This window comes from Prionailurus viverrinus, chromosome B2 (genome assembly GCF_022837055.1).
Source record: "Prionailurus viverrinus isolate Anna chromosome B2, UM_Priviv_1.0, whole genome shotgun sequence".
Classification (NCBI taxonomy): Eukaryota; Metazoa; Chordata; class Mammalia; order Carnivora; family Felidae; genus Prionailurus; species Prionailurus viverrinus.
The window spans coordinates 62,610,974-62,623,966 of record NC_062565.1 but is presented as its reverse complement, the minus strand read 5'-3'; the positions used below and the strand labels follow the sequence as shown (position 1 = coordinate 62,623,966).

Here is a 12,993-nt window from a genome sequence, read left to right as displayed (position 1 = left end):
GTAAATAAGACCTCATATGAGACAGTTATATATTTATATCCAGGTAATGAAAGTTTGTTTACTCAAGAAAATATTAGCATCACTAAACTTTGGCTGTCAGATATAAAGTCTATGTTCAATACAACGCTTCTAGACTCCGAAGATCATGTAAATTTTATATGACATCTTAAGAAAAGTAGGTCAATTTAGTCTGTTTTGTTTGTACAATGATTGCATTGCTGACCTAGACCAGCCTCAGGCAAAACTGGAAAGTAAGTGACACCAGTCTCACTCCACCCCAAGCATGAAATGCTTCAAATCTCACGGATCCCCTCTTCATGTGCACCTTCCTAAGGCTATTACCTAGCCTATGTCCCTACATTCCTTTGTAATTATTTTCCCTTTGTTGACTTTATGTGATTAAACTAATAATAATATGAGTGACTGAGTATAGTATAATGTGCACTTCCTGGTTTAAAACAAGGTATAAAATACAAAATAATGCATCTGATAGGAGAACATCAGGATTTGGAGATGAGTAGTGGAGAGGATATTGAAAGGTCAGAGGCAATTACACAACTTCTACATTTGGTAGAAGCTGAGCAAAAAAACATGATGCCATTCTCATACTATACTTTATATTATTTCATAAAACCTCTTGATATTTTAAAACCATATAAACTCTTATAAATTAGTTTTTAAATACAAGCATACATGTCATTATTATTACAAAACCTACAGTATGTGTCATTTGTATTTTCAAACATTTTATAGCTTATTCTTACTATACAAAATTCTTTGAAAGCATGGTACATGTGTCTGATTGATTTCAGGGAGACCTTGTAAAGCAAACTGATATTTGGTAGAGCTAATGTGAAGCAAAATACTTCCCCAGTCTGCAAAGAACAAGATTTTCAAACATGTGGACTATTCCAGCAGTCATATTATCCTTCCAATGTCATAGTTTTGCATGTTATGATTAATGGTTTATCGGTGAATTGTTTTTAGTTACTAACTCCAGGTTTCCATCAATAAGGCAAACAAATACAACAAAATATGTATGAACAGTAAAGATATAATAAGGAAAACAGACTGATGTCAGAAGTGAACATAGAATGATGATACAGATATACTTATTATACTGAAAATCAAATATTTCCTTTTAACAATGTCTTTTCTAGGCATTAAAATTTATTTCAAATAGCTTTCAAAAATAACTAGGCCTGCAGAAATTCCATACAGCCAGCACATTCTTTGTTGGTTACACCTACATTCACCCATGTTAGCTGTTAGCTGTCATCTGTACCTCTTCTCCTTCTTCCTATTATTAGGCTGGCTAAAAGAAGAGTCTGCCTGGACAAAGTATTCAAACGTACATACCCACAAGCACAGAATTCTGTGAAAATATGAGACACAAAATCCATTACTTTCTAGCTTAATATTTATTTGAGACCTTTCCCAAATTTCCTAATAATCTATCTGGTTTCTTTTTGGATCTGAGTATATCATTGGGTTCTTGATTTCATGGGAGTTTTAAACAATATAACATGTGACTATTCATTAGTACTTAAGATTACAGAAAAAATTATCTGTTCCCTGTGACAAAGTTGCTTAGTAAAACCTGATAGAAAAAACTTAGTGACACATTGCACGAAATGAAACTTTTACCTTTTAACGTATCAATACAACCAGGCATTTCACTTGAATCATTCTTTTATAAAACTGTCTATTCTGTTTCATAATAAATCAATGCATAAAGTATTTATTACGAATAAGTTATACACTTTAGGAGATTTATTATCTTTTAGGATATTAATACTCCAAAATCAACATAGATACAACGACATTTCAAAAAAATCTACACACAACCTCTGAGTATACTACTTTTACAATGAATGTGTACTGAAAGAAAGCAATTGTTTCCCATCATAATGGTCATTAATATCTAAAAATTAGTTGAATCTGTATTTTTTAATTTTTTATTTATTTTTAAAAATTATTTGGAGAGAAAGAGAGGAGAGAGAGAGAGAGAGAGAGAGAGAGAAGAGGGGGAGGAAAGAGAGAGAGTGAGGGAGAGAGAGAGAGAGAGACAGAGAGAGAGAGAGAGAGAGAGAGAATCCGAGCAGGCTCTACACTGAAAGTGCCCTGACACGGGGCTCATTCTCATGAACTGTGAGATCATGACCTGAGCTGATATCAAGAGTGGGATGCTTAACTGACTGAGCCACCCAGGTGCCCCTGTACTATTTTAATGTGTATGTTACACCCAAAGAAATGATGTATATATGGCTCTTGGTGTAAATTACTCCCATAGAACAGAAAATTCTGAAGTACAAATGAAAAAATATTCTCAATTTTGTGTTGAAACAGTATTTGAGGGTAATTTCTACTTTTTAGGCCATACAAAAACTGAAAATATTGTTATCTCTAGCAATTGTTACTATGTCAAAACACAATGAATATAAAATTAGAAAGTTTTGGCAAAAGTAACCTTAATGATCATCTAGCCCATTGGTTTTCTACACTTGATTCCATTAATCTGGAGTCCTTTAAAAATTAAGCTCTAGGGTGGGCCCTGGGCATTATTACTTTTCTAATGCTCCCCAGATGATTCAAGTGTGCATCCAGGGTTGAGAATCACTGATCTATCCCAACCACTTAGTTTTATAAGACAAGTAAAGTACAGTGAATTTAGGAAACTTGTTTTAAGTCAGACTGAGAGGCAAAGTTGGGTTTCTAACTTCCATACTAGAGGTTTTCAATGCTAAATTTTAATTGCAATCTGTTTTAGAACAGAATGTAACATGTCCTATGAAGTTATAAGAATGTCATGCATATTTACACTTGCAAGCATTGTTGCACTACTGTCACAGTTTTAACAAACTGAGTTATCAATGGAGAAAGTTAGCAAAAGGTAGATAGATTGTCATACTCTATGGTTTATAACCTATATTTAAGTAATATATCCTATGATACATTAAATAAAAACATTGATTTTATACCAATTTTTCATTATGTGAAACTTCTAATATCTCTTTAGTGAGATCATTTACTGTTTGGGTGATACAGTAAAAGTTAAATTGCAAATTCTGAGGGGCGCCTGGGTGGCTCAGTTGGTTAAGCATCCGACTTCAGCTCAGGTCATGATCTCACAGTTCGTGGGTTCAAGCCCCACGTCCAGCTCTGCGCTGACATCCCAGAGCCTGGACCCTGTTTCGGATTCTGTATCTCCCTCTCTTTCTCTGCCCCTCCCTTGGTTGCTCTCTCTCTCTGTCTCTCTCTCTCTCTCTAAAATAAACATTAAAAATTAAATTGAAATTCTGAGAACACAATAATGGGTAACAGTTGTAAGTTCTTTTTCCTTCTAAAAATATTCTCTGTATTATGATTCAATTGTTATTCAAAATTATTTTATGTCAATCATAATGGTGTCTGTATATAATATTATATACTAGTGTGTGTGTGTTTGTGTGTGTGTATCACAATAAATAAAGATTAACACCCACATAAAGCATATATACTTCATTCACTAGGATGAAATTTAGAAGCAGGTACTTTGCTACCACCAGAAAGAGCACTTATCATCCATCATACTGGGCCTGGAATCAATAGTAATGCCTCTACCAAAATACTAGATTTCTAATTTGTTATAGAGAAATGAAGTAGTTCCAGAAATACTCTGTATTTAGATCCTCCCCACAATCCTGTGTGTCTACTAATGCTTTCTATCCAACACCAGAATATTAGGTGATAAATTTACCTCACTTTCTTTAATTATAAAATTAATACTCTTTATGCCATACTAGAATATTAGTGTTTTTGAGAATTGTATCTTGTTTGCCTTTGAATCTCTGCCATACTGCTTTTCACTTAGTAGGGACTAAATGATGTTTGTTTAGTTAATTTAATGATTATTTGCATTCAAGAAATGACTAATACTGCTGGATCCAGACAAATCGTTTCAGTTCTAATTCATTTGCTGTTCTTCAGCATATAGTAGAAATGTAATCTGAAGAGTATCAATGGATCTTAACAGGCCCATCTATTTGTTTTTGGTCTTCAAACATCATTTGATGATGAACTCTGAAAGATTCAGCATGATGTAGTGATTATTTTCAATCCAGCAGCAAGACTGGAGTCTTCACTAATCAGTCAATAAGTATTTAATGTGCTTTTGAAATGCTAAAGACACATTAAAAAATTAATATAATTTCTTTCTTAGAGAAGCTGACAATCTGGATGGGAAGACTGTACACAATCCAGTATATGTTTTCTGCCTTATTACAACTTATTCTAGAAAATGCTATCAGTTCTACCCTTTTATTCTAAGCTACCATTGTCTCTTGCCTGGGTAAATCCCATCACTGGGTTCCTTGTTCCCATTTTTGCCACATAACCTGAAGTTCAATTTCAACATGGCAGCTGGAGAGATCCTTTTGAAACATTTGTCAACTCATGTCACTCTGTTCAAAACTCTGTCAGTGGTTCTTCTGATCTCAATCGGACTAAAAGACAAACACCTTACAATGGCTTATAAAGACCTATACTATATGGTCTGTCATTGCTTCTCTACCTTCATCTCATAACACACTTGCCTCTGCCCATCACTTCCAAGCACACTGAGCTTTTTGTTGTCCCACCTTGGCATTTTTTGATGGGAATTCCCTTGGCCCAGAATGCACTCCTCAAGGATGTTACATTGCTTACTCCCTCATATCATGTAGGTCTCTGCACTATGTCATCCCACCAGAGACGTCATTACTGACTTTCCACTATAAGATAGTAACTCCCTATCTATAGTAGGTTAAAAATGGCCATGAGTTCTATATAACTCTTTCCATCAAAAGGTACAGTCTATTTCCTCTTCCTTTAATCTTGGTAAGCCCTGTGACTTGATTTAACCAGAAGAATGCACTGGAAATGATTTGTGACTTCTGAGCTTAGGACTCAAGAGATCTCATAGTTTCTACTCTCAGCATTTTGAAATTCTGCTATCATGAGGGATAGCCCAGGTGAGCTTCGCTGAGTATGAGAGACAGCACCAACTACCAGACATGTGAGTGAGACTATATTGGACCAGTCAACCACAGGCTGAACTCTCAGAGAGAACTGCAGTCTCATGATGAGACAATCCTTCTGATGGTTTTATCTGGTGTCATTCATGACACTGCAGTTTTGTCGGTTCAGCCTGTGGTTGGCTGATCTAATATAGTCTCACTCACATGTCTGGTACTTGGTGCTGTCTCTCATACTCAGCGAAGCTCACCTGGGCCACCCCCAATGATAGCAGAAGAACCAACCAGTTGAACTCAACCTAACAAGCTGAGTCATATAATTATGAGCAACTAAAAGGTTGCTGTTTTAAGCCACTGAGATTTGAGGAGGTTTGCTATATAATAATTGATACATTACTCAATATTTTTCCATATGCCCTTTGTCTTTACCCTGATCTGTTGGTGCCCACAGCACTTATCACATCTAATGTATTATGTATGTATTTTTTGACTCATTTGTTTTTGACCTGTCTTTTCTTACTGGAATGTAAGCTTCTTGAGAACAGGGATATTGTTATATTAATTTCAGTATTCCCAGATCTTAAAAGAGTGGCTGACACATAATAGATGCTCAATAAATATTCGTTGAGTAAATACCTGGTATTGATTTTGACCTGATATAGAAAGCTGGACTTTCCTACATCATTAATTCATTTGTTTATTCAACAAGTATTTATTCAGTATCTAATATGATGCAGATGCTAAGCTAGGTTATTTTGTGGCTATATTAGATTTGCACTTTGTCTTTTGGAGCTTGAGGGCTTCAATGGAAATTATCTTGCAGGTGTAGTGCCTCTTTGTCATAAAATACACATTAAAACCATGAACATGTTGCCCTTTAGGGGTCACTGAACATCATTTACAAGAATGGTAGCACCAGCTTTATTGCCAGTATTAGTTTTTATTTTACTTACTTACTTTTCAAATTGTAGTAAGAATACTTAAAATGAGATCTACTTAATTTTTTAAAGTTTTTTAAAAATTGTATTTATTTTGAGAGAGATAGAGGCAACACAAGCAGGGGAGGGGCAGGGAGAGGAAGAGAGAGAATCCCAAGCAGGGTCTACACTTTCAGCACAGAACCTGATGTGGGGCTCGAACTCATGAACCCAGAGATCATGACCTGAGCTGAAACCAAGAGGTGGATGCTTAACTGACTGAGCCACACAGGTGCCCTATCTTCTTAATTTTTTAAATGCACCATACAACCAATGTTGTACATCAGATTTCTAGAACTTATTCACCTTGCATAACTGAAATTTAACACCTGTTAAATAGAAACTCTCCATTTCCTCCCCACCCCACCCCCTTGCCACTGGCAATGATCATTCCCAAAGTACATTCCCAAAAGCAACAAAAGCAAAAGTAGACAAGTGGATTATATCAAACTAAAAGCCTTCTGCACAATAAAGGAAACAAATATCAGAGTGAAAAGGCAACCTATGGAATGGGAGAAAATATTTGCTAACCATTGATCTGATAAGAGGTTAAAATCCAAAATACATAAGGAGCTCTTATAACTCAATAGCAAAACAAAAACAAAAACAAAACTGATAAAATGGGAAAACTATTATATTTTTTGTTGTTGTATTTAATTTTTTTCAATGTTTATTTTTGAGAGAGAGAGAGAGAGAAACAGAGTGTGAGTGGGGGAGGGGCAGAGAGAGGGAGACAGAATCTGAAGCAGGCTCCAGGCTCTGAGCTGTCAGCACAGAGCCCGACATGGGGCTTGATCTCAGGAACCACAAGATCATGACCTGAGCTAAAGTCAGATGTTTGACTGAACCACCAAGGTGTCCCTGTTGTTGTTTTTAAAATTGGAAATAGTAAGAGTAGAAAAAAGTATGGGAAGAAATAACACTAAGAAGGCCAATCTACTGGGTTATAAATATGTATAAATATCCTCACCATGATTTATTAATAATTAAAGGTTAAAATATGCTAGCTGCCATCATTAATTAGTCAATAGGCAAATATAATAATCATGGTAATGAAAATAACAGCTAACATTTATAGAGTGTATAACTCATTGATAGGTCCTATGGTAGATACTTTATATATTTTTTAATCCTAAATCTAAATGTCAAGGTAGTTATTGTTGTTATTTTCCCAGATATTGGGAAATGAACCCAATATTGAGACAAATGAACCCAATGCATCCATCTAGAATCATGAAGATTCTAGAGATGTAAGAGCCTAGAGTTGGAAGTTGCCTAGATACCTCAATCTGTATAATAACCATGCAAGCCCTGGACTGCCTGTCTTTGGCTTTATTGTTATATGTTTAAAAGAAATAAATGAAGCCAAGAAATTATGGCTATAGTAAGGCTGCCCAGCTGGTAAAGGGCTGTACCAGGAATTGAACCCAAGTCTGCAAGACTTAAAAGCAGATTCCCCTTCCTCTGTTTTCTCAGTGAGGGGTAGATACAAAGAGAGTACACAACCAGAGTTAAGAACATGCAGGGACAGTGCTCAGAAAAGGTGACAGTATTCTGAGAATTAAAATCTCGCAGTTGTCTATGTCCCATTGTTTCTGCTTAGCCCAGCAAACATTTGTTTGCATTTACTCTTTTACATCTTCCTGTGAAGTGTGTTCTTTCCCTTTGAAGAACACAGACTCCTACCCCCTTTCTCCTAGGTTCAGGATTACACATATACCTCATTTTGCCTGACTGCCTGTGGAATTCTGTGTGGATTTCCCGTACAGAAGAAATTACATTTGATTTTCTCCTGCTAATCTGTCTCATGTCAATTTGATTCTTAGTCCAACTAAAAGACTCTGAAGGGCAGAGGAAAGTTTTCCTCCCTGACAATACCTTGGGAAGAAATTATTAGAGTTGTGAATTCTTCCATAGTTCTTAATACCTCTAAATGAAATCACTAGACTGTTTAAAACATTATTTGTCAAAAGCATTTCCTAAAACAGTCTAAAAGGTACACCAATGATTCACAAAAATTTTCTGTCGGCTAAAACTCTGGCACAAAAACATTCAACAGCAGAATTACTGAGTAAGCGTCTTAGGCAGCTATTTGTATTATACAACTTTTTTCCCCCATTCCATTTGAAATTATAATTATGATGTGGCTTGGCTGTAAAGTGATCTAGTCATACTTCTGGCACTGGGTCACAGGTTAGGTGTTTTCTAAGTTAAAAATTTGAGCATATGTCTGTAATGTTAACCCAAAAGAAGGATAGATCTCAACAACTTACTACTACTGAGATGTGAAACTAAGACATCAATTAGAAGGTGAAGTTTAATTCACTCAAAATCCTGATGCTTTATTTCGGGGATAAAGCTGGGAATATGCGATTTTGATGTCAGAGTTATTAGTTTCAAAAAATAGAAATTTTAAATCTTGAGTTAATCATACAACCAAAAATATGATTCATCATTGCTTACATAGAAAATGCAAAAATCAGGGATCGTTTGAGATTTATATGGTTTAAATGACTATTTGGATGACATACTATTCTTAGAACTCTGACAAAGGGAATCTGGAGTATTAGGGCAATGTTTCTCTGCTCACTCCCTCAGTATATTATGTGCAATTTGGGAACATGGTTATAAGTAGAAAGGATATGGAAATGATTGGAGTGGTAGAACAAAGTATTACCATATACAAACAGAAATGAAATAAAGTGGCCTGTATGTGAAAAGCTGGATTCAATTAAAATATAAACTAAGAAAATAATCTGTTCAAAACCAGGTGGTTCATAGTCTTATATTTATTCAAGTAACTTTGCACTGTTACAATATCATTCATTTGCAACTATTGAATTCTTTAAAAACTAATCAATATCCCAGCACTACAGTGTTTAAAGTGAAAAAGCTCATTCAATAAAAGCCATGCTGCAAATATTTTGTACCTATGTGATGACACAGATAAGTATACGCACCAAATCAAATTCATAGTAATGGCTTCAGTAAATATTAGAATAACTTTCCATCAGGTTTTTTCCCCTTCTAATTAAAATTATACCTTGAATTTTCTTGTGACTAGTTTCAAAAGAGCTTGCCAATTTTGCTCCCCTTTAAACATTATCTATAGAATCTATGGGAAAACAAGTATCTTTATCCTACAGATAGTTTCTGTTTTTGTTGTTGTTTTTTTAAGTCACAGATATGGCACTGGGAAACTTGGCTTCTGGTTTCAGCTGCACCACAGCAGAGTACTATTATCTGGGAGAAATCCTAACCTACTCTGGCACTCAGTGTCCTCATTTATAAAATTTGACAGGTGCATGTTCTATCTTATAGAGATACTGTGTTGATGAAACTGAAGATAATGGATATCTTATACAACTATTTATTTAGTGGTTATATGGACTAGGCATTGTTAATGGGAATGAAAATTGTATATCTAAAGTTAACATTCCTAAATAAATGCAATATATTGTGACGATCACATATACCATTTTATTAACAAGACACCATGTCAGAAGAGTCAAGTAACATGAACAAGATTATCCACGAAACATTATCTCTTATGGTGGCATCATAACATTTCCAGGTTTAAGAGGGGAATGTCAAAGTCCATGTTCAGAAGAACCAAAGTTAAAACTAACAAAGTAACTAACGTCCTCTATGAAGAAGAAAGAGATAGTATGAATTGATTTTCACCATGAACTTTTTTTGTTGTTACTATAAGGATTTTAAGAACTAGAAACAGAACCCCAGATTACTAAACCTTTGGGATCATATAACCACATGGCCAACAGCTAAATCAAATTTTACATCACTGGTAGGCTAGTGAAATATGAAGAAGAAAAGTATCTATTACCAGGGAAGGAATCCATGTCATATTCTGACATGAAATGCAAAGGATGTAATCTTTCTATCTCCCAAACACTACCATTACCATGAAATTATCAGTGAAAACCTTCCATTCAAAGTACTTTCTTTGGATATTAGGACTATTTATAATAAATGCTCTGATAAGTATAGGTCAAGAGTAATAATATACGAAATTAGAAAAATGTAGTGATTTCTACAAACTTCTGGCTTTTAGGGATCTTGAAGACAGATCTCTTTTGTCGGATGGCATAAGTTACCCACTCCCCACACAGCAAAAAGATGTTAGGTAAGTGTGGGTAGAGTGGGTGCTAAAGCTGACACAGGTTCACAGAGAAAGCATCGTTCTAAGACTCCTGAACATCTCATACCACTGATTTGCCAAGCTGTACACTCTTGACTACATGGCGATTTGGTCTCAGAGTAGCAATGGAAAAGCAAGGATAGCCTGTGCTTAAATCCTCAACGGTAGCACATGCAAAAAGGATAATAAAGAAGCAGGAATGTCTATAAGTGAATTATGTAACATGACTTTTTAAAGTGCAATGCTTAATGATGCTTAATGCTTAAGTTGATTTTTAAATTCTCATGAAAAAATTTGAAAGGGAAGAATATATTCTATGAATTTATAGTCTCTGCCCTCAGATAGTGGAGACAAATATAAGCTTGTCCATTTCCATCCCAATTAAGAAAATTCCAGAAACGTTGAACACAATTACAAACTGTAGGGGTGTGGCTAGTGCTGTGGTGACAAAGGGGAAGAAGTACATGAGCCCATTTCTCAAAAGTCTGCCATGTAAAGAAATAACGTGTTGCTGTACATTTAAATAAATGTGCATCCTATCTTCCTATCATGCCGCTGCTCCTCTGGAACTATGGTTACTTTCTACATTAATAAGGCAAGCAGTGAAAATTCATGGTTGAAGGACAGCATTGAACCCTCCACGGCATAATTAACATTTTAATGAGCAGTCAAGGCCTTTCCAGTTTCGGATCTCAACCTTGTGTCTCCTGAGTGGATCTCAATCTGTTGAGCTCAGAGAATGAGGTGATTCTGTCTTAGTGAGATTTTAAACAAAAAGTAGATCATAGAGGCCACTATTTTAGCTTGATACTGCTCTCTCCTTTGTTAGCAGAGCTCACTTATATTTGACTGTGTCATGTCAGTGCCCAACAACTAATTTTCAGCTCTAGTTTCTTTTTCAGCACATACAAAACTGTACCCACAGCACTTACATTCTAGGAATGGCTAATTTTCAGTAACTGACTGACTAATTGCAAGTTCCCCTCATTTGTAAGGTGCAGTGGGCTAACTGCTATTTGGGGACATAATAATTTGCAGAGGAAGCATTGGGTAATGCTTGTAATTTAATTATTTGCAAATCAAACTGCCTAATACACCAAAGGCACTAAACTTCTTCATTGGAGACAAGTTTGAAGGTCATTAAAAAGCTATTTGTTTTGAGGATTCAGAAAGTAAAGTACCTTAAAACTGTTCTAATGGATAGAAAAACACTTTTATTCCCAGATAAAATCTTTCAAAAACATTAAAAACCAATCTCCTTATTTTCATTAGTAGGACAAAAAGAGAGAGAGAGAGAGAGAGAGAGAGAGAGAGAAAGAAAAAAAAAACCTGTCATGAGAGAAATTCCTGTGGGAAAGTTTCAAGCATCTTAAAAATGAAGCTTATAATAGAAAAACCTTCTCTGTCATAATTAATATAGCATCACTAACATAAAACCCTGGCTGCTTCTCCCATCTTCATATCTCATTTCTGACGGCTTCAGACCCATTACTATAATGTACATTATATGTATAGCACAATATATGTTATATTATTATTCTTATTAGGTAAAGGCTGCAGAATCTCTGGGAATTTTGACATTTATTTCTTGGTGACAAGACAGCATAGCTCAAGTTCTCTTTACAGATGTGAACATTAACAATCCACATAGATAGTGAAGTAGTTCAACCACCACTTTAAATTTTGCTTACTGATTCAGTCGTAAAAACCAAGGACATCATGCACATTTACCTATGCGTTACATAATCTTTTAGCAAAGATTGCAGACTGTAGTTGTGTTCACTGTATCCTTCAGTTACCGTGTTTCTCACTTAACCATAGTCAAGCGTATATATAAAAAAGTGAAAACATAGATATGTCTGCAATATTTGGTAGATAAATTTTATGAATAGTTGTTACATGTTATCTGCTACTGAAGTAAATTTCATGTAGAGGACTCCAAGTTCTCTAAAGAGAAGCAGACATCAACATAATGTTCCACAGTATAAATAACCCAGTTTCGTAGCCAACTATCTAGAATACATAGAAAACCCCCGGGAAATAAGAAATTTTCTTATTGAGGATAAATTTGAGAAGACTGGTATGAAGATTGGTTATTCTCAGAGTGGTACATAAAACTTATTTTGCACAATTTCCAACTTTGCAATTTTAACACAAAGAAACAAGTTAGGTATGTTCATACCTCTCTGGTTCAGGCCATTAAGTGTATCTTGAGTGTTCTAGCATTTAACTGTGGCCATTCCCAGGGACAAACTGGTTCAACAACAGTCCTGGGAAGTATCGTAACTACATTCTGGGGCAGTAGTTTTATATTACCAACGTGGCTTCTGGACCTTTTAATGGGTGAGACAAATGCTGATAGAAATCCATGGCACCTCCAAGTGAGAGTGAGGATATTTCATGAACTAAGTGCTGCTTTGGGAAAATACTGAAGAAATAAGTAGATGTTCAGAAAATCCATTGTGAGTGACCCCACAAATTCTCAGTGGCTACAACTTCTCCTAGTGAGTGCTACTTCTTTCCCCCTTCTGAGCTCTCTTCACTTCTTAGGTTCCTTTTACTACCAGGCTTGCCAAACAAAGCCTCCTATAAAGGCAATAGATTCTACGTAAAGAATGTATTGCCTTTATAGCAAAGTCCAGCACAAAAAGAGAGGAAGAAGAGGAAGAACTTGCTTTTGGAGTCCCCTGTCTATATTCCAGTAGTTGTGTACAATTTCGTTTAAGTTCTGAGTACAGATTATCCTTACAGTAATTCATTTATTCATATTCTTATTATGTTTTCTTTCAAATCTTATATGACAGGACAGAAAAGACTATCATTCACTGTTACTCAGTTGCTCTTTTCTTCTACTTTCTTTTCA

At 35.4% G+C, this 12,993-nt stretch overlaps 1 protein-coding gene across 3 annotated transcripts in view; it reads right to left on the bottom strand.

The window, feature by feature from the left end:
• Positions 1 to 12,993, bottom strand: part of ADGRB3 (adhesion G protein-coupled receptor B3) — a 724,938-nt gene that overhangs the window by 165,136 nt on the left and 546,809 nt on the right. The window lies entirely within an intron of this gene.